This window comes from Bubalus bubalis, chromosome 6, assembly GCF_019923935.1.
Source record: "Bubalus bubalis isolate 160015118507 breed Murrah chromosome 6, NDDB_SH_1, whole genome shotgun sequence".
Lineage (NCBI taxonomy): Eukaryota > Metazoa > Chordata > Mammalia > Artiodactyla > Bovidae > Bubalus > Bubalus bubalis.
In genome coordinates this window covers 4,850,665-4,875,642 of record NC_059162.1, presented here as the reverse complement: position 1 = coordinate 4,875,642, position 24,978 = coordinate 4,850,665, and positions in this window count along the sequence as shown.

Sequence of the window (24,978 nt, the reverse complement as noted above, 5' to 3'; positions counted from 1 at the left end):
TTTTTAATGAAATGGATAAAATGCTTGAAAAATGCAACTTTGTACACACAAAGATAACTCCAGGCTCATATGGCTTGCTGGTGAATTCTTCGAAGCATAGAAGTAAAATATAATATTAATTTAATTATGTATTTTAAATAACAAATTTCAAAGAAAATAAAAAGAATATATACTTACCAGATAACTTATTCTATGGTTTCTTTTTTAATATAACGTTTATTTATTCAGCTGCACAAGGTCTTTGGCATTTGGGAGCTTTTGTTGACATGTACAAACTCTCTAGTTATAGCACATGGGCTTAGTTGCCCTGAAAAATGTGGGATCCTAGCTCCCTGACAAGGGATTGAACCTACATCTTATGCATTGCAAAGCAGATTCTTAACCATTGGACCACTAGGGAAGTCCCTCTATGGTTTGCTGACACCAAAGCTAGACAAGGACCTTAAAGGAAAGGAAAATTTCAATGACAAAATAGTTCAATAGCTCTTACAAAAAGTAAATGTTAAATGCCTTATATAAAATATTGCTGTTATGCAATTGCTAAGTCGTTTCCAACTCTGTGATCCCATGAACTGCAGGATGCCAGGCCTCCCTGTCCAACACCAACTACCGGAGTTTACTCAAACTCATGTCCATTAAGTCAGTGATGCCATCCAACCATCTCATCCTCTGTCGTACCCTCTCCTCTTGCCTTTAATCTTTCCCAGCATCAGGGTCTTTTCCAATGAGTCAGTTCTTTGCATCAGGTGGCTAAAGTATTGGAGCTTCAGCTTCAGCATCAGTCCTTCAAAAGAATATTCAGGACTGCTTTCCTTTACTATTGACTGGTTTGATCTCCTTACAGTCCAAGGCACTCTCAGGAGTCTTCTCCAGCACCACAGTTCAAAAGCATAATTTCCTCAGTGCTCAGCCTTCTTTATGGTGCAGCTCTCACATCCATATATGACTACTGGAAAAACCAAAGCTTCGACTACTCAGACCCTTGTCAGGAAAGTGATGTCTCTACTTTTCAATACAGTCTAGGTTTGTCATAACTATTCCAAGGAGTAAGCATATTTTCTTCATAGAACCATTCAACTTCAGCTTCTTCAGCATTAGTGGTTGGGGCATAGACTTGGATTACTATGATTATGAACGGTTTGCCTTGGAAATGAACAGAGATCATTCTGTCATTTTTGAGGTTGCACCCAAGTACTGCATTTCGGACTCTTGCTAATATGAGTAGCCCTCATATCAGGTGGCCAGACATGACCGAGTGACTGAACTGACTGAACTGAAGCATCTTTAATTTCTGGCTGCAGTCACTGTCTGCATTGATGTTGGAGCCCAGGAAAATGAAATCTGACACTGTTTACAAATTTCCCCCATCTATTTGCCATGAAGTGATAGGACTGGATACCATCAAACCCAAAATGTTAGAAAAAGAAAGTGTATCATTTATTCTATAACTGTATGATTGTCAAATGTTTGAGGAAGAATCATTATAATACACCACATCTTCATAATAAGGAGAAAAATCATAAGATTTTCTCAGCATTTGGGTTGCTCTTCAGTTGCTAGTCATGTCTAACTCTTTGCATCCCCATGGACTGCAACTTGCCAGGCTTCCCTGCCCTTCACCATCACCCAGAGCTTGCTCAAACTCATGTCCACTGAATTGGTGATGCCATTCAATCATCTCATTCTCTGCCATCCCCTTCTCCTTCTGCCTTCAACCTTTCCCAGCATCAGGCTCTTTTCCAATGAGTTAGTTCTTCGCATCACGTGCCCAAAGTATTGGAGTTCAGCATCAGCATCATTGCTTCCAATGAATATTTAGGACTGATTTCCTTTAGGATGGACTGGTTTGATCTTGCAGTCCAAGGGACTCTCAAGAGTCTTCTCCAACACCACAGTTCAAAAGCATCAATTCTTTGATGCTCAGCTTTCTTTATGGTCCAAATCTCACATCCATATATGACTACTGGAAAAACCATAGCTTTGATTAGATAGACGTTTGTTGGCAAAGTAATGTCTCCGCTTTTTAAAATGTTGTCTAGGTTGGTCATAGCTTTTCTTCCAAGGAGCAAGCATCTTTTAATTTCATGGCTGCAGTCACCATCTGCAGTGATTTTGGAGCCCAAGAAAATAAAGTCTCTCACTGTTTCCATTGTTTCTCCATCTATTTGCCATGAAGTAATGGGACCAAATGTCATGATCTTCATTTTTTGAATGTTTAGTTTTAAGCCAGCTTTTTCACTCTCCTTTTTCACTTTCATCAAGAGGCTCTTGAGTTCGTCTTCACTTTCTGCCATAAGGGTGGTGTCATCTGCATATTTGAGGTTATTGATGTTTGTCTTCCAGCAATTTGATTTCAAATTGTGTTTCATCCATCCTGGCCTTTCACATGATGTACTCTGCATATAAGTTAAATAAGCAGGATGATAATATACAGCCTTGACATACTCTTTCCCAATTTTGATCCAGTCCATTGTTCCATGTCCAGTTCTAACTGTTACTTCTCGACCTGCATACAGGTTTCTCAGGAAACAGGTAAAGTAATCTGATATTCCCATCTCTTTAAGAATTTTCCACAGTTTGTTGTTATCCACATAGTCAAAGACTCAATGAAGCAGATGTTTTTCTGAAATTCTATTGCTTTTTCTATGATCCAACAGATGCTGTCAATTTGATCTCTGGTTTCTTTGCCTGTTCCACACAACACCTAAGCATTAACAAAAAAAAACTTTTGGCAGACTAGAAATGGCAGGAAGCTTTCATAATCTGATAATATATATGCACAAAAAACCAACAGCAAGCATCTTCCTAATGATGAAATATTAAAAGCATTGCAAAACAAGAATGCTCACTAATTCTACTAATCATTGTAGCAGAGATCTTTGCTAACCCAATAAAGTAAGAAAAGATAAAAAATAGACTAGAAAAAGTAGAATTATCATTATCTGAAAACATTTTCATCTATTAAAAATCTACATAAAACTACTAGAATTATTATAATAATTTAATTTAGCTCATTCTGTGAGTATAAAATCATTGTACACATTAATTTTATTTTTACATTCTAAAAACAAAAAAACTAGAAAGTGAAACTTTTAAAACTATTTTCAGTGTTATCTAAAATCATTAAGTCTACAAATGTACCTAGGAAAACATACAAGATCTCTATATGGAAAACTATAAGCTGTTTTTCAGATAATGAAACCATATCTGAATTAATGATAAAATAGGCTATATCATCCAATATAATAAAAATATCAGCTCTCACCCAATTTACCTATAGAGTCAATGGAATTAAAATAGAATTCCTAACATACCCTGTGTCTATGTGAAAGTGTTAATACAAAAATTGACAAGCTGATTCTAAAATGTGCATTAAAATATAAAGATTCTAAAATATATATAAAATATATTTTATAAAATTAAAATATAAACAGTGACAATAATCTTTAAAAAGTTGCAAGAATTAGACTATGGAATATTAAGACATAACAAAGCTCCTATAAGTAGTATTGATATAAAATAGACAATAGATGAGCATACTACAAGAGAGAAACCAGAAAAAGACATATACAGTTTCTTAAGACCAAACTGCCATCACTATTCGATGAGAAAAACATGGTGTTATCATTTCCACTAAATTGATATTCATTTCAAATCTTTTCCCCTACCTCACATTAGACATAACAACACTCAGTTCTAGGTGGTATATAAATCAGAATATGAACATCTGCATGCTTCATGTCTTTGGAGTAAGAAGAGATTTCTTCATGTGGCCAAAAATTATTAACCATAAATGAAGAATGATAAATTTAACTTTGTTAAAATTAAGTACTTCTGACTTCCAGAAGACATTATTAAACATTTTGAGAGATTTTTGAATCTGACAAAGGACTTATACCTAGAGTATATTCTTAAATTCCTATGAAATATGGAAAAGGTAATCAATTCAATAAGAAAAAATGGGCAATAGACTTGGATAGATATTTCACACACAAAAAAAGATATCAAAGAGCTAATAAGTATTAGAAAATATCCTCACCATTAGTAATCATCAGAAAATGTAAGTTAAAACCACAGTAAGATTCTACTACACATCCATTAGTATGACCACAATCTTACAAATGCTAATACAAATTATTGGACTGGATGTGGAGTATCTTATAAATTTATGATGATTGTATAAATTCACACGAATACTTTAGAAAGCCATTTAGCAGTACTTATTAAAACCGAATACATGCATCCTTTATGACCAAGCAATTCTACTTTTAAGTATATGCCCAACAGAAAGGTATGTATGCTACAAAAGTCATGCATAAAATGTTCATAGTAATGTTAATAACCCAAAAGTAGAAACAAACCAAATGTTATTAGCAATAATATGTAATAATACATTGTGGTATATTCAAAAAATAAAATATTATACAATTGCAAATAAACTGCTGCCACATGCCAAGCATGAGTAAATCTTACAATTATAATGTTGAGCTAAAGAAGACATGCACAAGAGAAAACATCTTGTATGATTTCATTAATGTATATTTCAGAACACGCAAATCTATTGTGTGTGTTAAAAGTCAAAATCTGTTGTCATTGGGGAGGGGAGTAAACATAAGTTCATTCTCTAAGCTAGGAGGTATTTATGCTTTATATGGCCAAATTGATAACTCAAAGGGACAAGAAGCTTAAGAGATGTTGGTAATATTGTTTCTGTTCTAATAATCCATCTTAGTGTTAGTTATACTAATATGTTCACTTTGCAAAATACATATATTTATATATTCACAATGTCTATAAATATCTATGTTCATATATACATATATTATGCATGTGTACATGTGTATAAATATACTTCCCCAAATAAAAAAGATTCCACAGACCAAGTAATAGGCATAGTAAATGCCCTTCTAGGAGGTATTTATGCTGGGGTTTTTTTTTTTTTAATTTTTTATTCTGTATTGGAGTATAGCTGATTAGCTCAGTTGGTAAAGAATCCACCTGCAATGCAGGAGATCCTGGTTCATTTCCTGGGTCGGGAAGATCTGCTGGAGAAGGGATAGGCTACCCACACCAGTATTCTTGGGCTTCCCTTGTGGCTCAGCTGGTAAAGAATCCACCTGCAATGCAGGAGACCTGGATTCAATCCCTGGATTGGGAAGATCCCCTGGAGAAGGGAAAGGCTGCCCACTCCAGTATTCTGGCCTGTAGAATTCCATGGACTGTATATTCCACGGAGTCACAAAGAGTCGAACATGACTGAGTGACTTTCACTTTCACTTCTCATAGCAGGTTAGCAATCTTGTGAAAGTTTCAGGTGAACAGCAAAGGGACACAGCCATACATATACAGGTACCCATTCTCCCCCAATCTCCCCCAAACTCCCCTCCACACTGAGTAGAATTCAATGTGCCGTACTATAGGTCTTTTTTGGTTATCCATTTTAAATATAGCCGCGTGTACATGTCAGTCTCAAACTCTCTAACTATCCTTCCCCCATCCTCCAATCCTCTCACCCTCCACTCACAACCATAAGTTCATTCTCTAAGTTAGGAGGTATTTATGCTTTATATGGCCAAATTGATAACTCAAAAGATTGTCAGATACAGTCTAGCCCTGATCTATGACAGACATTGCTAAACAATCGTATGACTCTTTTCCACTGATCTTTTTAGCAGTTAAACAATCTTAAAGATGCAGTTCCTACAGCCACTGCCAACACGGGAGAATGAAATCAAATCTATCACCATCCCTGGCTAAAGCATAAAAAGAAGTCATTAACACAAGGATTCAAACTCCAAAGTAATACTAGGTTGACAGGTGACAGCTCTGGTTTCTAAGACTTTAGTATGCTTCTCATCACTCTGGTAAGCAGGCACCCATTTCTGTCCTAGAATACAGCTGGCTTTGCCCTGAAGCTATAGCAACCTGGTAGGCCTGACACTGAACTTGAAACAGGGCTCAGGCCCATCATTTTTGTAAAAGGTCCTATTAGAATAACCTTATAAACAGTAATCTCTATTAAGTGTATTAGAAAATACTATCTTTTCTTATAGAAATTATAAAAGGAGAAACTCTAGAGGAAAAGCAGAACTTTTGTCTGCTCTCAAAGAAAAAAAATTATCATCTCTATTTTAGAGGAATGTTCTTTTTGGATTTACATAGCACATACCTTAGCAGTAAACAATTCTTGAAAATTCTTCATTGGCTTACTAAACTATCTTTAGAATATAACAACATTGCAACTATACATTGGAGATTCATATTTTCCTTTGGCAAACTGTTTCCTTAGCAAAAATCAAAAAAAAAATTTAAGCAAGTATTTACATATTATGTTCAATTTTTTTCTTCTATTTATATAAAATATGTTTTTCAGTGTTTCATAAGACAGTTTCTTAAAACAATGTCTATTTTCTCTTACATTTTTAATAGTTATGAACCCCTTTATAAATTGATTGCCACATTAATTCTCTCTTGTAATGATGTGAGCTTGGAAGAGAGCAAATTACCCAACACTTGGAGAAATAAGCCACATCAATTTGTACAAAGTTGGAGGTTTTTGTTCTGTTTTTTAAATTGAAAAGAAAAGCACATTATGATTTGTTAGATTCTCATGTGTGCCGCAAGAAGGTGGAAATCTAATTTTTGATAAAATATTCATGACTATGCTGTCTTCTCTGTACATTAATTGACTTACCAAGTAAAGGATCGCCGTCTGGAATATTATGAACACATCAAACACTTGCTAATGCTCAAAAAATAGTTGTTAAATAGAAAAAATAAATTTTTTAAATTAATACATCAGTGACTTAATACATCAGTACACTTCCCTAAAAACTTAACTAAGTGGCAGTCACAGAAGTTATCTTCTATCTTCTACAGAAAAGAGCAGATCCTCTGTCCCAGTGTGTGAAGATGATGCACTTCTTAAATCCTAACAAGTTAATTCATTCTAGGAGATAAGAGCCTGAATGTTGCTTCACATGAAACTCTTCTTCAAGGTTACACATGTTATTTGCAGTACATCTTCTACTCCTTGAAATCTTTTAAGCAGATATTGAAATCTTTTTACATATAACTGTATTTAATTGCTCTAATAACCATTAAGTGCCTACTTAAGAAGGTCAGAGGGACCTTGAGCATTTGTGCCTAGTCAGATAACAAAAGACCTCTAAGACAGTTAGTGAAAAATCGAATGAAATAGAGAAATCTTCGTCTGATAGGCAGAGGTTCCAGCTCAGTGTTCTGTGAGAATTAATTCTTTTATCAAGAATGGTTTTACGAGCATTTTGCTTCTATGCATACCAATTCCAGAGAAGTGGCTATTCCAGACTGAAAGGCATTAGAATTGAGCCAACTCAAAGCCATTTACTTACTGAAGTTTATCTCCATATTAAATTCCCACTGAAAAGAGGGTTTCATTAGGCCCACAAGACCATTATAAATAAGGAGCTGCAGAGTTATTTGGGAAATGAATTGAGATCTAACTTCTGGGTCTGTTTTCTGTTCCCATTGCTCATATTCCAGGGCTGCCAATGGCACCAAGAGAGAAGCATGTATTCAAGTTGGGTTTTTGGTTTTTTTTTTTTCCTGCATTTGAGCAGGCCACAATTTATATCACTCAGGTCTCCCTAAATTAGTCCAAGAGGATTTCATTTTACAGGCCTGCTTGACTGGGATCCTTTTGGCACGATGGGTTCAGCTTTGTATACAACTGAGATTCATATTTTATGTGTGTGTAAAAAGCCCAGCCATGAATCTAGCAGCTCAAAGCTTCACCTTCATTCTTTACAGCTCAGTTCAGAGCCCAGCACATTTCCATAGACTGAGTCTCAAGGCAGCTCCTGGCTGAGCTGAAAGGACAAAAGCTAAAAATAGATTAAGAAATTCAGGGGCATAAGAAGAGAAAATGGGACTCTTTTAGTTCTTCCTTACATAGCACATCTCAGATTAACACATGTAGACATAATGTCTCCCATTCACACATTTAAATTGAAATAGCACTTTTGCCCAGACATTGTTTTCTCCTTTTAAGTGAAAAAAAAAAAAAAAGCTGTAGAATTGTCAGTGGTTTCTGAAGTCCAATCACCCTCATGGACCTAGTTGACCCTGATACTAAGCTTCAACTCCACTCGCCATTCCTTTTCCCCAGATACCCTCCAGCTCCTGGTTGCATCTCATTTCCTGGTCTTGCTTTTTCTTCTACTCCATTGATCTGCAAATCCAAACAGCTTCCAGAGCAGGGCTGATATTGCAAAATACAAAACAGAGCTAGGAAGTTTTGCTTTGTTAATGTGATGATAATTTTGTAGAGAATTTTCAGAAACCTGTACCTGTGGGTAAACACAATAATATCCTTTAGAATATAAAGTTGTTCTGTGCTGAAGAGATGCAGTGTCTGTGAATGACACTGTATGCATGCATGTATGTTAGAGGTAACAGAACAGAGAACAATGTCTAGAGGAGTGAAGAGAGTCATGAGAGTTTTGTTTAAATTTCTGTTGTCATCTCTAACCATTTGTTTATTTAAGCTAAAGTTGTCTGCCTTCCTTGGCACTGTTACTGTCTCTAATGAGCTGCAAAGCCTACAGGTTTATAGACTTATACATATTTTAACAAAATGAAAATCGTGAACCCAATATCACATCACTCTTAAAATAACAAAAATCTTGTCTCTAGGATCATGATTCATGGATTTTCTAATGAGTTCCTTCACTATTATAAACCATTGCCTAATATTTAATTTTCACAAACATGTAAGCATGTTAAGGTATTACATAATCATGATAGATAAAATCATGATACATAAACCTGTCTTCCAATAATAATTATGGAAATCTATTAATTACCCATATTATGCCTGAGACATTTATGAATAAAAAAGAACAAGACACCCTCTCAGGTCACAAGGAGTTTCAATCTAGATATATAAGCTATATACATAGACATAAGGATATTATCAAACAAAATAACATGTGGCTAATTGACAAACTGATTAAGGAAAAGAAAATGGGAGAGGACAAAGATCAATGTGTACTGACATCATTTCTAAAGATTAAAGTAATTATGATTCAAGTAGAGAATATCTGCATTGTACATTGACCAAAGGTAAAATTTGTATTTCTGCTTCATGTATCACAGGCTTGTCATGGCGCAGGGGCTCATGCAACTCAAAGACACTATGACCAATGTCGTGAGAAAGACTCTTGAGAGTGTCTTGGACTGCAGAAAAATCAAACCAGTAAATCCTAAAGGAAATCAACCCTGAATATTCATAGGAAGGACTGATGCTGAAGCTGAAGCTCCAATACTTTGGTCACCTGATGCCAAGAGCCAACAAATTGGAAAAAGACCCTGATGCTTGTAAAGACTGAAGGCAACAGAAGAAGGGAGCTGTAGAAGGTGACATGGTCAGATAGCATCACCAACAGTTCAAGTTCAAATGGATTTGAACAAACTCAGGGAGATTTGCTGTTGTTGTTCAGTTGCTGAGTTGTGTCTGACTCTTTGTAGTCCAATGGAGTGCAGCATGACTGGCGTCCCTGTCCTTCACTACCTCCTGGAGTTTGCTCAAACTCTTGTCCATGGAGTCGATGATGCCATCCAATCATCTCATCCTCTGTTACCGCCTTCTCTTTCTGCTTTCAATCCTTCCTAGCATCAGGGTTTTTTCCAGTGAGTCAGTTCTTCACATCAGGTGGCAAAAGTATTGGCGCTTCAGCTTCAGCATCATTCCTTTGATTGGATATTCAGGGTTGATTTCCTTTGAAAATACACTAATTTTTTCTCCTTGCTATCCAAGGGACTCTCAAGAGTCTTCCTTAGCACTATAATTTGAAAGCATCAATTCTTTAGTGTTCAGTCTTCTTTATGGTTCAGCTCTCACATCCATATATGACTACTGGTAAATCCATAGCTTTGACTAGATGGACTTTTATTGGCAGAGTGATGTCTCTCATTTTTGAATACACTGTCTAGGTTTGTTATAGCTTTTTTTCCAAGGAACAAGTGTCTTTTAATTTCATGGCAGTAGTCATGATCTGCAGTGATTTTGGAGCCCAAGAAAATAAAATCTGTGACTGTATACACTTTTTCCTCATCTACTTGCATGAAGTGATGGAACCAGAGGCCATAATCTTAGTTTTTGCTGAGTTTTCAGCCAGCTTTCTCACTCTCCTCTTTCACCTTCATCAAGAAGCTGTTTAGTTCCTCTTCACTTTCTATCATAAGGGTAGTGTCATCTGCGTATTTGAGGTTATTGATATTTCTCCTGGCAATCCTGATTCCAGTTTGTGGTTCAACCAGCAAGACATTTCACATATTGTACTTTGCATATAAGTTAAATAAGCAGGGTGACAATATACAGCCTTGAATACACCTTCCCCAGTTTTGAACCAAGCCATTGTTCCACGTCTGGTTCTGTTGCATCTTGAGCTGCATTTAGATTTCTCAGAGGCCAGGAAAGGTGGTCTGGTATTCCTATCACTTGAAGAATTTTCCAGTTTGTTGTGATTCACACAGTCAAAGACTTCAGCATAGTCAATGACGTAGATTTTTTTTTTACATTTTTTTTAAATTTCCTTGTTTTTCCTATGATGCAATGGATGTTGGCAGTTTGATCTCTAATTCCTCTGCCTTTTTTGAATCTAGCTTGATCATCTGGAATTTCTTGGTTCATGTACTGTTGAAGACTAGCTTGAAGGATTTTGAGCATTAACTTGCTAGCATGTGAAATGAGTACAGTTGTGCAGTACTTTGAACATTCTTTGGCATTACCCTTCCTTGGGGTTGGAATGAAAACTGATCTTTTCCATTCCTGTGCCCACTGCTGAGTTTTCTAAATTTGCTGGCATATGGAGCACAGCATTTTCACAGCATCATATTTTAGGATTTGAGATAGTTCCGCTGGAATTCCATTGCTCCCACTAGCTGTGTTCATAGTAATGTTTCCTAAGGCTCATTTGACTTCACACTCTAGGATGTCTGGCTCTAGGTGAGTGATCACACCATTGTGGTTATCTGGGTCATGAAGATCTTTTTTTGTATAGTTTTTCTGTGTATTCTTGCCACCTTTTCTTAATATCTTCTCCTTTTATTAGGTCTGTAACACTTCTGTCCTTTATTGCACCCATCTTTGCATGAAATATTCCCTTGATATCTCTAATTTTCTTGAGGAGATCTCTAGTATTTCCCATTCTATTGTTTTCCTCTATTTCTTTGCATTAATCACTGAGGAAGGCTTTCTTATCTCTCCTTGCTATTCTTTGAAACTCTGCATTCAGATGGGTATATCTTTCCTTTTTTCCTTTGCCTTTAGCTTCTCTTCTTTCCTCAGCCATTTGTAAGGCCTCCTCAGACAACCATTTTACCTTGTTGCATTTCTTTTTCTTGGGGATGTTTTTGTTCACTGCCTCCTGTAAAATGTTGCAAATCTTTGTCCATAGTTCTTCAAGCACTGTGTCTATCAGATCTAATCCCTTGAATCTATTTGTCACTTCCACTGTATAATCATAAGGGATTTTATTTAGGTCATATCTAAATGGCCTAGTGGTTTTTCCTTATTTGTTCAATTTAAGTCTGAATTTGCAATGAGGAGCTCATGATCTGAGCCGCAGTCAGCTCCCAGTCTTGTTTTTGCTAAATATTATACATCAGATTTTGCTATTGACCTTGGTGATGTCCATGTGTTGAGCCGTCTCATGTGTTGCTGAAAGAGGGTGTTTGCTATGACCAGTGTGTTCTCTTGGCAAAATTCTGTTAGCATTTGCCCTGCTTAATTTTGTATTCCAAGGCCAAACTTGCCTGTTACTCCATGTATCTCTTGACTTTTTATTTTCATATTCCAATCCCCGTCTTTTTGGTATTAGTTCTGGAAGATCTTGTAGGTCTTCATAGAACCATTCAGCTTGAGTTTCTTCAGCATTAGTGGTTGGGACATAGACTTGGATTACTGTGATTATGAATGGTTTGCCTTGGAAATGAACCCAGATCATTCTGTAGGTTTTAAGATTTCACCCAAGTACTGCATTTCAGACTCTTTTGTTGACTATGAGGACTACTCTATTTCTTCTAGGGGATTCTTGCTCACAATAGTAGATATAATGGTCATCTGAATTACATTAACCCATTCTAATCCATTTTAGTTCACCGATTCCTGAAATGTCAATGTTCATTCTTGACATCTCCTGTTTGACCACTTCCAATTTACCTTGATTCGTGGATCTAACATTCCAAGTTCCTGTGCAATATTGTTCTTTACAGCATCGGACTTTAATTTCACCACCAGACACATCCACAGCTGGGCATAATTTCTGCTTTTGCTTGGCCTCTTCATTCTTTCTGGAGCTATTTATCTGCTCTTCTCCAGTAACATTTTGACACCTACTGACTTGGGGGTTCATCTTTCAGTGTCCTATCTTTTTGCCTTTTCATGCTGTTCATGAGGTTCTCAAGGCAGGAATGCTGAAGTGGTTTGCCATTCCCTTCTCCAGTGGGCCACGTTTTGTCAGAACTCTCCAATGTGAGCTGTCCATCTTAGGTGACCCTACATACATGGCTCCTAGTTTCATTGAGTTACACAAGACTGTGTTCCATGTGATCATTTTGTTTAGTTTTCAGTGACTGTGGTTTTCATTCTATCTGCTCTCTGACAGATGAGGATAAGAGACTTGTGCAAGCTTCCTGATGGGAAGGACTGGCTGTGGGGAAAACTGTATACTGGAAGACAGAGGAGCCTGGTGTGCCTCAGTTCATGGGGTCACAAAAAGTCGGATATAACTTAGTGACTAAATAACAACAACAAAAAATTATATTAAAAAAAGAAGAAAATATTTTCGTGGGGAATGGGGAGGAGAGTGACAGCTTTCAGGAAGAATAAGGGCTCAAAATCCTGAGGAACATATCCTACAATGGTGACCTCTGGTATTTTTAAAATATATATATATTTGCACCCTTTCCACAATTCCCAGCACAAAGCTCCCAAAAAACTGTTGAAATTTCCTGAGTAATAGGTGTGTCTTTTGTTATTAATAAGGAGCCCCTTTTGAGCACACCTGAGTTTAGGCTAATGAAGTGACTTAAAGCAGGGCCCCTAGATAGCCTGAGGATTGGGTTGGCCACCAGAAAGATCCAATGATCAGAAGACTGGAACTTTCAGCTATACCCACCAACCTCTGGAAAGGGGAAAGGGGAGTGGGCTGCAGATTAATTTCTATGAAAACTCTTGTACAATGAGACCTGATGAACTTCTGAGTTCATGAACACATTCACATGCCCAGTTCTATCTTGGGGAAGAAGATGTTATACTTGGGACCTTCCCAGATCTTGCCCTATGCACCTCTTCATCTGGCTGTTCATTGTATCCTTATAATATCTTTGATAATTAAATGGTAAATGTAAATGTTTCCCTGAGCTTTGTGAGCCATCCTGACAAATATCAAAGCTGAGGAAGGGATCATGGGAACCCCTGGTTTATAGCTAGTCAATTAGGAGTGCAAGTGACAATCTGAAGGGGAAGCAGTCCTACAAAATTCAACCTTTTGATCTGTGGGGTCTGACACTCTCCAAATGCATAATATCAAAATCAAATTAAGTTTGTAGGACACCCAATCTGTATCTACTGAAAATTGAAGAATTGCTTGGTGGTATTGAAAGACAGTCCATGTGCATCTGTCACATGGTCAACATTTCTATTTGTGATCCACAAATCACAATGTGTACAAATAAGACCTGTAATATGTATCCAGATTTGAGACAAGTATAACTATCGTAAGTCTTTTTTCTTATCGGCATGACATATCTAAATACCAATCCTCTTTCCTTCTCTCCTTTTCTCCTTCCTATTTTCCTTCTTTTCTCCTTTCCATATCCCCTCTTTCATTCCCTTATTTTATTATTTCCATCCTGGTGGAAGCAAAAGCTTTTATGAAAATGTGTAAGGATAAAAGGAAGACCCAGTACAGTCATGCGTTATTTTGGATAAGTAATACCAACTACTATAACAAAGAACCCCACTGTCAGTCATTCAACACAATGAGGAGTCACTTCTTTCTATAGTCACAGTGCAATGCAGACTAATGGAGGTGAGAGATTTCACAAAAAAGACGCAGACTTATGCGGTCTCTGCGATCCCATATGGCCTCAGAAGCTCTACAGTTGAAGAGAGAGACCATAGGAAGATTGCACTGGCCATCAGAGTCATGGAGCCCCAATAGGGTTTCATCCTCATCAACAAACCATAATGAAAGAGGAACACACGATAACAGAAATGCCTGTGTGTGTGTGTGTGTGTGTGTGTGTTAGTCACTCAGTCATGTCTGACTCTGCCACCCCATGGACTATAGCCCACCAGGCTCCTCTGGCCATGGAATTCTCCAGGCAAGAATACTGGAGCAGTTTGCCATTCCCTTCACCAGGGGATCTTCCTAACCCAGGAATCAAACCTGGGTCTCCTGCATTACAGGCGGATTCCTTAAGATCTGAGTTCATAGCTTGTATCTTTCAGGCACAGAGGCAGACTCCTTCAGCTAAGTAAAAGCCCCAACTCCCAGCACCCCAACACTTGCTAGAATGCTCCTCTCAGAGAGCCCTGCAGATGGAAGCAGCAAGGGAGTAATGGTTTAGGAGAAAGAGGTCAGGCAGTGCCTACAGAGAAAACAAACATTCAAGGCATCAAATAACAAAAAAGTGTAATATAATGAAGGAACGGAACAGTTTGAGGTCTTACTCTAAGGTTTTCTTGCTATATGAATTTGGGCATCTACCTTCAACTCAGCTCAATTCAGTCGCGTGTTGTGTCTGACTCTTTGAGACACCAAGGACCACAGAACGAAAGGCTTCCTTGTCCATCACCAACTCCCAGAATTTGCTCAAATTCATGTCCATCGAATCAGTGATACCATCCAACTATCTCATCCTCTGTCATCCCCTTCTCCTGCCTTCAATCTTTCCCAGCATCAGGGTCTTTTCCAATGAGTCAGTACTTCACATAAGGTGGCCAAACTATTGGAGTTTCAGCTTCAGCATCAGTCTTTCCAATGAATATTCAGTATCCAGGACTGATTTCTTTAGTATTGACTGGTTGGATCTCCTTGAAGTTCAAGGGACTCTCAAAAGTCTTTTCTAGCACCACAGTTTGAAGGCATCAATTCTTCCACACTCAGCTTTCTTTATAGTCCAACTCTCACATCCATATGACTACTGGAAAAATGATAGCTTTGACTAGAAGGACATTTGTTGGCAAACTAATGTCTCTCCTTTTTAATATGCTGTCTAGGTTGATCATAAATTTTCTTCCAAGGAGTAAGTGTCTTTTAATTTCATGGCTGCAGTCACTATCTGCAGTGATTTTGGAGCCCAAGAAAACAAAGTCTCTCACTGTTTCCACTGTTTCTCCATCTATTTGCCATGGAGTGATGGGACCAGATGCCATGATCTTAGTTTTCTAAATGTTGAGTTTTCAACCAGCTTTTTCACTCTCCTCTTTCACTTTCATCAAGAGGCTCTTCAGTTCCTTTCCACTTTCTGCCATAAGGGTAGCACTATCTGCATATCTGAGTTTATTGATATTTCTCCTGGCAACTTGATTCCAGCTTGTGCTTCATCCATCCTAGCATTTAGCATGATGTACTCTGCATATAAGTTAAATAAGCAGGGTGACAATATACTGCCTTGATGTATCCTTTCCCAATTTGCAACTAATCCATTGTTCCATGTCCAGTTCTAACTGTTGCTTCTTGAGCTGCATACAGATTTCTTAGGAGGCAGGTAAGATGGTCTGGTATTCCAATCTCTTTAATAATTTTCCATTTTGTTGTGATCCACACAGTCAAAGGCTTTAGCATAGTCAATAAAGCAGAAGTAAATGTTTTTCTGGAACTCTCTTGTTTTTTCGATGATCCAACAGGTGTTGGCGATTTGATCTCTTGTTCCTCTGACTTTTTTAAATCCAGCTTGAACATCTGGAAGTTCACAGTTCACATACTGTTGAAAACCCACTTGGAGAATTTTGAGCATTACTTTGCTAGCACGTGAGATAAGTGCAATTCTGCAGTACTTTGCACATTCTTTGGCATTGCCTTTCTTTGGAATTGGGATGAAAATGGACATTTTCCAGTCCTGTGGCCACTGATGAGTTTTCCAAATTTGCTGGCACATTTAGTGCAGCACTTTCACAGCATCATCTTCTAGGATTTGAAATAACTCAGCTGTAATTCCATCACCTCCACTACCTTTATTCATAGTGATGCCTCCTAAGGCCCACATGACTTCACGTTCCAGGATGTCTGGCTCTAGGTGAGTGATCACACCATCATGGTTATCTGGGTCATGAAAATCATGTTTGTATAGTTTTTCCATGTATTCTTGCCACCTTTTCTTAATATCTTCTGCTTCTATTAGGTCCGTAACACTTCTGTCCTTTATTGCACCCATCTTTGCATGAAATAGTCCCTTGGTATCTCTAATTTTCTTGAGGAGATCTCTCGTCTTTCCCATTCTATTGTTTCCCTCTATTTCTTTGCTCTGATCACTGAGGAAGGCTTTCTTATCTCTCCTTGCTATTCTTTGGAACTCTGCATTCAGATGGGTATATCTTTCCTTTTCTCCTTTGCCTTTAGCTTCTCTTCTTTTCTCAGCTGTTTGTAAGGCCTCCTCAGAAAACCATTTTGCCTTTTTACATTTGTTTTTCTTGGGTATGGTCTTGATCATCCTATACAATGATGCCTCCTTGATGCCTCCTGTACAATGTCATGAACTTCTGTCCATAGTTCTTCAGGCTATTTGTCTATCAGATCTAATCCCTTGAATCTATTTGTCACTTCTGTACAGTGGAAGTGATGAATATCTTCAAGGGCATTTACCTTAGAGGATTATTATAAAGTTTAATGGGATAACGCATAGAAAATGTTCAATATAGTGCTCAACACATAGCAAGTGCTTGATAAATGTCAGCTAATTGTAATGATTGCCATCATTGTATTTAATAGAAGAAGTAGTGTAGTAAAAGTCATGGTGCTATTACTATGAGTTGGGTTGGAATCATATCAATTTGTGAGACTGACTCTCTGTGAGAACTATTAAGACAGATTATTTTTTGGACTTCAAAATCATTGATGGCAGCCATGAAATTAAAAGACTCTTGCTCCTTGGAAGAAAGCTATGAGAAACCTGAACAGCATATTAAAAATCAGAGACATCATTTTGCTAACAAAGGTCCATATAGTCAAAGCTATATTTTGTTTTGTTTTGTTTTGTTTCCCAGTAGTCATGTATGGATGTGAAAGTTGGAACATAAAGAAGGCTGAGTGAAGAAGAATGGATTCTTTAAAACTGTAGTGCTTGAGAAGAGTTTTGAGACTCCCTTGGACTACAATGAGATCAAACCAGTCAATCCTAAAGTCAAATCAACACTGAATATTCAATGGAAGGACTGATGTTGAAGATGAAGCTCCAATACTTTGGCCATCTGATGCAAGGAGCTGATCCATTGGAGAAGACCCTGATGTTGAGAAAGATTGAGGGCAGTGGAGAAGAGGATGACAGAGAATGAGATGGTTGGATGGCATCATCGACTCAATGGTCTTGAGTTTGAGCAAACTCAGGGAGATAGTGAAGGACAAGGAAGCCTGGTGAGCTGCAGTTCCTACCTGCAAAGAGTCAGACTGAGTAACTGAACAACAACAAAATGCACCAGCACCAACTAGCCAGAAAGACCCCTCTTTAAGAAAAGTGATAGTCTGGGGCTTTTAAGCTACAGTAAAGAACACATATACAAGCCCCTTCTAAGTTTTCGGAGAACTTTTGTTTGAGGATGGGAATCAAGGAAAGGATATTTTAGGGCCTAATGCTTCATCCCTTCTGCCATACAGCCAGCAGGAAGAGAATCAGGAGGATAAGTATATTCAAGAAATACATTAGAAACATAGCACTGAGCTGTTCAGAAGCCCCCAAGAAAGAGAACTTTAAAAATTAAGTTGGGAGAGAGGAGGAAGGTCTCATATTTGATTCTATCACTCATCTCCTCCCAACTCTCCCATTTTCTAGTTCAAATTCATTGAGGTTACAAGTGTCATTCCTTCCATTTTCCTGTAGCATTCACCACAACTCCACAGTTTATAGGGTCATCGGTTAGTTGCCATTCTCTTCAAAGCACCCTGAATACCATATTTCTTGCTCTATGCTTCAAGAGTTTCTTTCAGCTAAATCAGGGTCAGACCATCTGATTTACTCAAGTTAAGCCCAGGGACCATTTTTGCAAAACAGCACTGCATCTAACAAAAAAAAAAAAGAAAGAAACAAGTGAAGCGCTATAACTTTTCATATCTGTTTATATAGACATAAACAAAACATGTCCTTCCTCAAGATAAAGCAATCCCTGTTTAACTAGCCTTTTTCATTCTGCGTTTGAGGTGTTTTCAAAGCCTCCTTTAATGTTGCGCTCTCTTTGAGTCAATCACTCCAAGCCTTCCAACCCCTCTGCCAGTTCTCAGCACTCAGCTTCCCTTGGCCTTTCTGCCATTTCCTTTTATCTCCCTCTTCTGAAGAGCTACTCCCTGATTACTGCTTTAACTTTTGGTGAGATTTTATTTCTTCCCTTCTCTTTTATCCTGTGAAGTAGCATACTTTAGTTTTGAGACTCATATATTCAGTTGTGTCCACATCCTCTCACATTGTCTTTCTTCTTGTAATGTCCTGAGAAGCTACAAAGAGATCAAGAAACACTGATGCCTTAAGAGTTCATAGATTTGGTAATGGAGAAAGTTACAACTATTGAAACCTAAATATTTGTTCCGTTCCCATAGAGAAGTATTCACATACCATAGAAACTTTGCTCTTTATCTTCTCAATTAAATAAAAACAGGCGGTGTTGGCATTTTTTCAAGCTGAAATAACCATCTGTATTTCTGCTATTCTATCAAACTGAAGATCTCAAAACACTTTGAAAAATTATATTAAAGCACAGTGATCAGCTTGTAGACACATTTTAGTGCAGTGAAAGCCACACTTAAGAATATGACACTGCAGTCAAGTGAAATGACAACTATATGCCCTTATTAAAAAGTGTATCATTAAATGAAAAATGTGAATAGCTGGTTTACATTTTGGTTGAATAATAACCAACTTAACAAGGGATCTATGGAGAAGAAAATGGCAACCCACTCCAGTACTCTTGCCTTTAGAATCCCATGGATGGAGGAGCCTAGTAAGTTACAGTCCATGGGGTCACTAAGAGTCAGACACAACTGAGTGACTTCACTTTCACTTTTCACTTTCATGCATTGGAGAAGGAAATGGCAAGCCACTCCAGTGTTCTTGCCTGAAGAATCCCAAGGACAGAAGAACCTGCTGGGCTGCCGTCTATGGGGTCTCACAGAGTCAGACACGACTGAAGTGACTTAGCAGCAGCAGCAGCAACAAAGAATCAAGCTAAGTGGAACTAAAGTGAGAGGAGTTATTATTTAAAGGCTGCCTGATATTCCTTGTCTTGTTAAGACAGAAAGTCATCTCAGCAAATCTTAATGTTCTGTGTCATATATGAATTTCCTCCTTCATTGGGCAGATACACTAATTTGGTGATCACTGCTGTGCTAAAAGGTGAAAAGAAACAATTTGTGCCTTGGTAAACATTGCCTTCAGATGTACAGAGTCCCTCTCTAGGAAGAAGGTGATTATGTTTTATGTAGGGATTAGGAAGCCAAGTGGAAGGGGAAAACTAGGACTCCTGGCCACTTTCACTTTGGAGACCAATATTATTAGACCTTTTCTGATAAATTGAGATAGTTTTGACCATGATGCTTTGGAGTTAAAGAATATTAGCAGTACGCAAGCTGAATCCACCACTGAGGGGTAGGGGTGGGGAGAGAGGATCTGACAGGTGATCCAGCACTATGGATCTGACAGGTTCGGCACTATGGTGCAAGTGATTGTGAAACGAGGGCTGTTCTGGCATATGTGACTGCTGCTCAAGCCACTTCTAATCCAGCCACCCTGGCATGGCAAGCAAAGCTTGGAGAACAATGACTTAGTATGAACCCATAAACTAAGGAGTAATCTTAGCCAAGGGGATGGACTCACTTACCCTTCCCCTGAAGATATCATGCTATTTGGTTATTTACTTGACTTTTTTCTTTTCAGATTCAATTCAATCCAAGAACCTATTTTTGAATACCTTAGCTTTAGTATATTATGATTACTGAGATATAAACATATAAATAGAGAGACTTAGTTTCCATACATAAGAGCTTGGAAAACTGTAGCCTATGGGCCAAACCCAACCCATCACCTGTTTTGTAAATACAGTTTTATTGGAATACAGCTACACCCATAAGTTATCTATGTGGCTATTTTTGCACTACAATGGCAGACTGAGTAGTTGTATAGACGCCTATGGCCAGACCCACAAAGTCAAACTGATTATCTGGTTCTTTGAAGAAAATTTACACAGATAATCACTTCCCAATACATCCTAAAATTAATTAAATGCTAAGTTTGACTATATATCCCATAGCTAAAACGAATTTATAATTCTTGTAATTGCTCCCTTAACAAATTTTTTAAAGGACCATCCATCTGACTGGTTAATAAAATGCTGCAACATGACAACCCCCATCCTTAAAACACTCATGTCCGAGCTTGGGCATCCTACTGGCAGGTGTATGCTATTCTTTTCCAGGAGCCATCTCCTAAGCACATTCAAAGGTCATATTTTTATCTTTCTGTTCAATACTTACCATAGAATTTGACCCAAGCTGAGAACTAATAGCATTTGGGAAAAAGCCAGACTTTCTAAGAAAACTATAAGATTAGTTGGTACCACTAGGAGCAAATAAGACATCAAATCCTATAATAGTACAAATAATAATACTGCCATTTATTAAAGGTTTACTATATGCCAATACCTGGACCACCTGATGCAAAGAGTTAACTCATCGGAAAAGACTCAGATTATGGGAAAGATTGAGGGCAGGAGAAGGAGAGGTAGAGGATGAGATGGTTGGATGGCATCGACGACTCAATTGTGAGTTTGAGCAAACTCTGGGAGACAGTGAAGGTCAGGGAAGCGTGGCATGCTTCAGTCCATGGCAATGCAGAGGTCAGACATGATTTACTGACTAAACAACAACAATATTCAACCACTATGCAACTTTCTTTTTCTTTGAGGTGAAGGTGAAGTCGCTCAGTTGTGTCCAACTCTTTGCAACCCCACAGACTGTAGCCTACCAGGCTCTTCCATCCATGGGATTTTCCAGACAAGAGTACTGAAGTGGATTTCCATTTCCTTCTCCAGAGGATCTTCCCAACCCAGGGATCAAACCCAGGTCTCCCACATTGTAGGCAGATGCTTTACCATCTGAGCCACCAGGGAAGTCTTCTTTTTCTTTACTTCATATCATTTTATTGTCTTACCCATTCTACATGAGACACATCTTCCTGTTTCCCTTTGACCAATAAGTAATTCTTAGTCAGTAAGGAAACTGAGACTTTAATTTCCCAAAGTCATAGAGTAGGATTGGAATTTGAAACTAGGAAGATTAATTTCAAATCCTAATTCTTCACTGTTCTTGCATAGTACAATTCTGCTGCATTATGGTATGTTAATTTACTTGAACTACATTTTAATTTTTTTTTTTCCCCATCAAGTCTTTCAATATGCCTCAGGTATTATCCCAACACTTTTTCCTCTTTTTCAGGACAGTACTACTGAAGCATACCTGCCTTCAGCAAAGGAATTTTCAAGGACTTTGGAGCAAATAAGCTCTTCTCAATTCCCAGGGAATGACCTCTTGTATCAAATACCACAGGGGGCCTGAGTGGGAAACCAGACTACAGCTTACACCTGTTAAGATGTACTAGCTGCTGTATGACACAAGCATTAACCAGGATTTGCTCACCCAAAACTTCCCAGTTTAAATATTACCCCAGGAGAAGATTACCTATGGAATCACCTTTTGCATATTTCTCCCTATTTTTCCCACTAAGAACACCAAAGTGCATAATATCACCTTATGCTTTGGTGCCCTGCTGAGGGATCCAGGGCTTTTTTTAAACCTTAAGCTTATTTACAGGAGACACTGAGTGGCTTCAGTCCTCTATAAGTTTAATCTGTGTCTTGTGTCTTAGGAGACATACATATCCTAGATAACTGGCTTTACCTCAGCCTTAGTCAGCTCAGGCTGAGATAACAAAAATCCATAGACTGAGTGGCTTAAGCAACAGACATTTATTTCTCATAGTTCTGGAAGCTAGGAAGTCCAAGATCAAGTGCTAGCGGACTTAGTTCCTGGTGAAACTCTTTCTGGCTTATAAATAGCCACCTTCTCTCTACATCCTAATGTGATGGAGAGAAACAGAGCTCTTGTCTCTCTTCCTTTCCTTGTAAGAATACTAATCCCATGATGGGGGCCTCATCCTCATGACTGAATCTAAACCTAATTATCTCTCAAATGCCCCTACCCAAATATCTCCCATTTGCATTTAGGGCTTTAACATACGGATTCGAGGGAACACCAACATTCAGTCCATAGCAGTTTTCACCAACACTTCACCTGTTGCAGCACACTTTGCAAGGACCTATATGAATTACAGAAATGACACGGTGCTTTCTCAAAGTGTCAGTCTGGTCATCATGAATATCTAGGATAATGCCTGACCTTCTCTGCCAAAGTCCTCCCACAACTCTAGAGACAACTGTACAGTATTGATAGGCCACCTTTCAATCCAATGGTGAGGAGACAGTATCGTACCTGACTGGGAGCCAGAGCTGATTTCCCAGTGTTAGGAAACACATTCCTTTGCTAATAAGAGTCTGACTGAGTATAGTAACTTCATAATAGCAAGCAGATTAAGATGACAATTAGGCCCTAGAACAATACCCATCATGTTATGCATCCTAGCTTCTATCAGATTCTCCATGACTTCTGCTATAACAACATATTATACCTCTCCACCTGGAGTATGACATTCCCAATAATTTTATTGACTCTATCCTTGGAACACTGCACCCAGAGTCCATATCATACTGTAACCATGGTTACATATCCCAGCTAAGGCTTTTGCCACAAGTTACCATTAAGAAACTGCCTCCTAATCTCCATTTCCACCTGGCTGACTCATGAGCTATCACCTGGGGAACATGCTCTCTTTGATCGATTCAATAATCCATCTGTACTAATGTTACAGTGTTTGGATATTGCTTCCATATTTTATCTCCAGCATTCTTTGGATATTGCTCCAAAGAATGTTCAAACTACCACACACTTGCAGTCATCTCACACACTAGCAAAGTAATGCTCAAAATTCTCCAAGTGAGGCTTCAACAGTACATAAGTCAAGAAACTCCAAATGTTCAAGCTGGATTTAGAAAAGACAGAGGAACCAGAGATCAAATTGCCAACATCCATTGGATCATGGAAAAAGCAAAAGAATTCCAGACAAACATTTATTTCTACTTCATTGACTACACTAAAGCTTTTGGCTGTGTGGATCACAACAAACTGTGGAAAATTCTTAAAGAGATGGGAGTACCAGACCATCTTACCTACTTCCTGAGAAATCTATATGCAGGTCAAGAAGCCACAGTTAGAACCAGACATGGAAAAATGAACTTTTTCCAAATTGAGAAAGGAGTATGTCAAGGCTGTATATTGTAACTTTGCTTAGTTAACTTATATGCAGAGTACATCATGTGAAATGCTGGACTGGATGAAGCACAAGCTGGAATCAAGATTGCTGGGAGGAATATCAATAATCTCAGATATGCAGATGGCACCACCATTATGGCAAAAAGTGAAGAGGAACTGAAGAGCCTCTTGATGAAAGTGAAAGAGTAGAGTGGAAAAGCTGGTTTGAAGCTCAGCATTCAAAAAACAAAGATCATGGCATCCAGTCCCATCACTTCATGGCAAATAGATGGGGAAACAATAAAAACAGTGAGATACTTCATTTTCTTGGACTCCGAAATCACTGTAGATGGTGACTGCAGTCATGAAATTAAAAGACGCTTACACCTTGGAAGGAAAGTTATGACAAACCTACATAGCATATTCAAAAGCAGACACATTACTTTGCTGACAAAGGTCCATCTAGTCAAAGCTATGATTTTTCCAGTAGTCATGTATGGATGTGAGAGTTGGGCCATAAAGAAAGCTGAGAGACAAAGAATTGATGTTTTTAAACTGTGGTGTTGGAGAAGGTTCCTGAGAGTCCCTTAAACAGCAAGGAGATCAAACTAGTCAATCCTAAAGAAATCAGTCCTGAATATTCATTGGAAGGATTGATGCTAAAGCTTAAGCTCCAATACGTTGACCATCTGATGTGAAGAACTGATTCACTGGAAAAGACCCTGATGATGGCAAAGATTGAGGGCAGGAGGAGATGGGGACGACAGAGGATGAGATGGTTGGATGGCATCACCAACTCAATGGACATTAGTTTGAGAAAGCCTCTGGAGTTGGTGATGGACAGGGAGGCCTCGCGTGCTTCAGTCCATGGAGTCGCAAAGAGTTGGGCATGACTGAGTGACTAAACTGAGCTCCATATTTCACTCTAAAATATAAGCTATGTAATTAATCTGAAAACACAATTTACAACCAAGCACAATTATTAGAAAAAAGCCGCTATTAGCAAAATTGGTCAGTTCAGTCAGTTCAGTCTCTCAGTCATGTCTGACTCTTTGTGGCCCCATGAATGGCAGCACATCAGGCCTCCCTGTCCATCACCAACTCCTGGAGTTCACTCAGACTCACGTCCATCGAGTCGGTGATGCCACCCAGCCATCTCATCCTCTGTCGTCCCTTTCTCCTCCTGCCCCCAATCCCTCCCAGCATCAAAGTCTCTTCCAATGAGTCAACTCTTCACATGAGGTGGCCAAAGTATTGGAGTTTCAGCTTTAGCATCATTCCCTCCAAAGAACACTCAGGGCTGATTTCCTTCAGAATGGACTGGTTGGATCTCCTTGCAGTCCAAGGGACTCTCAGGAGTCTT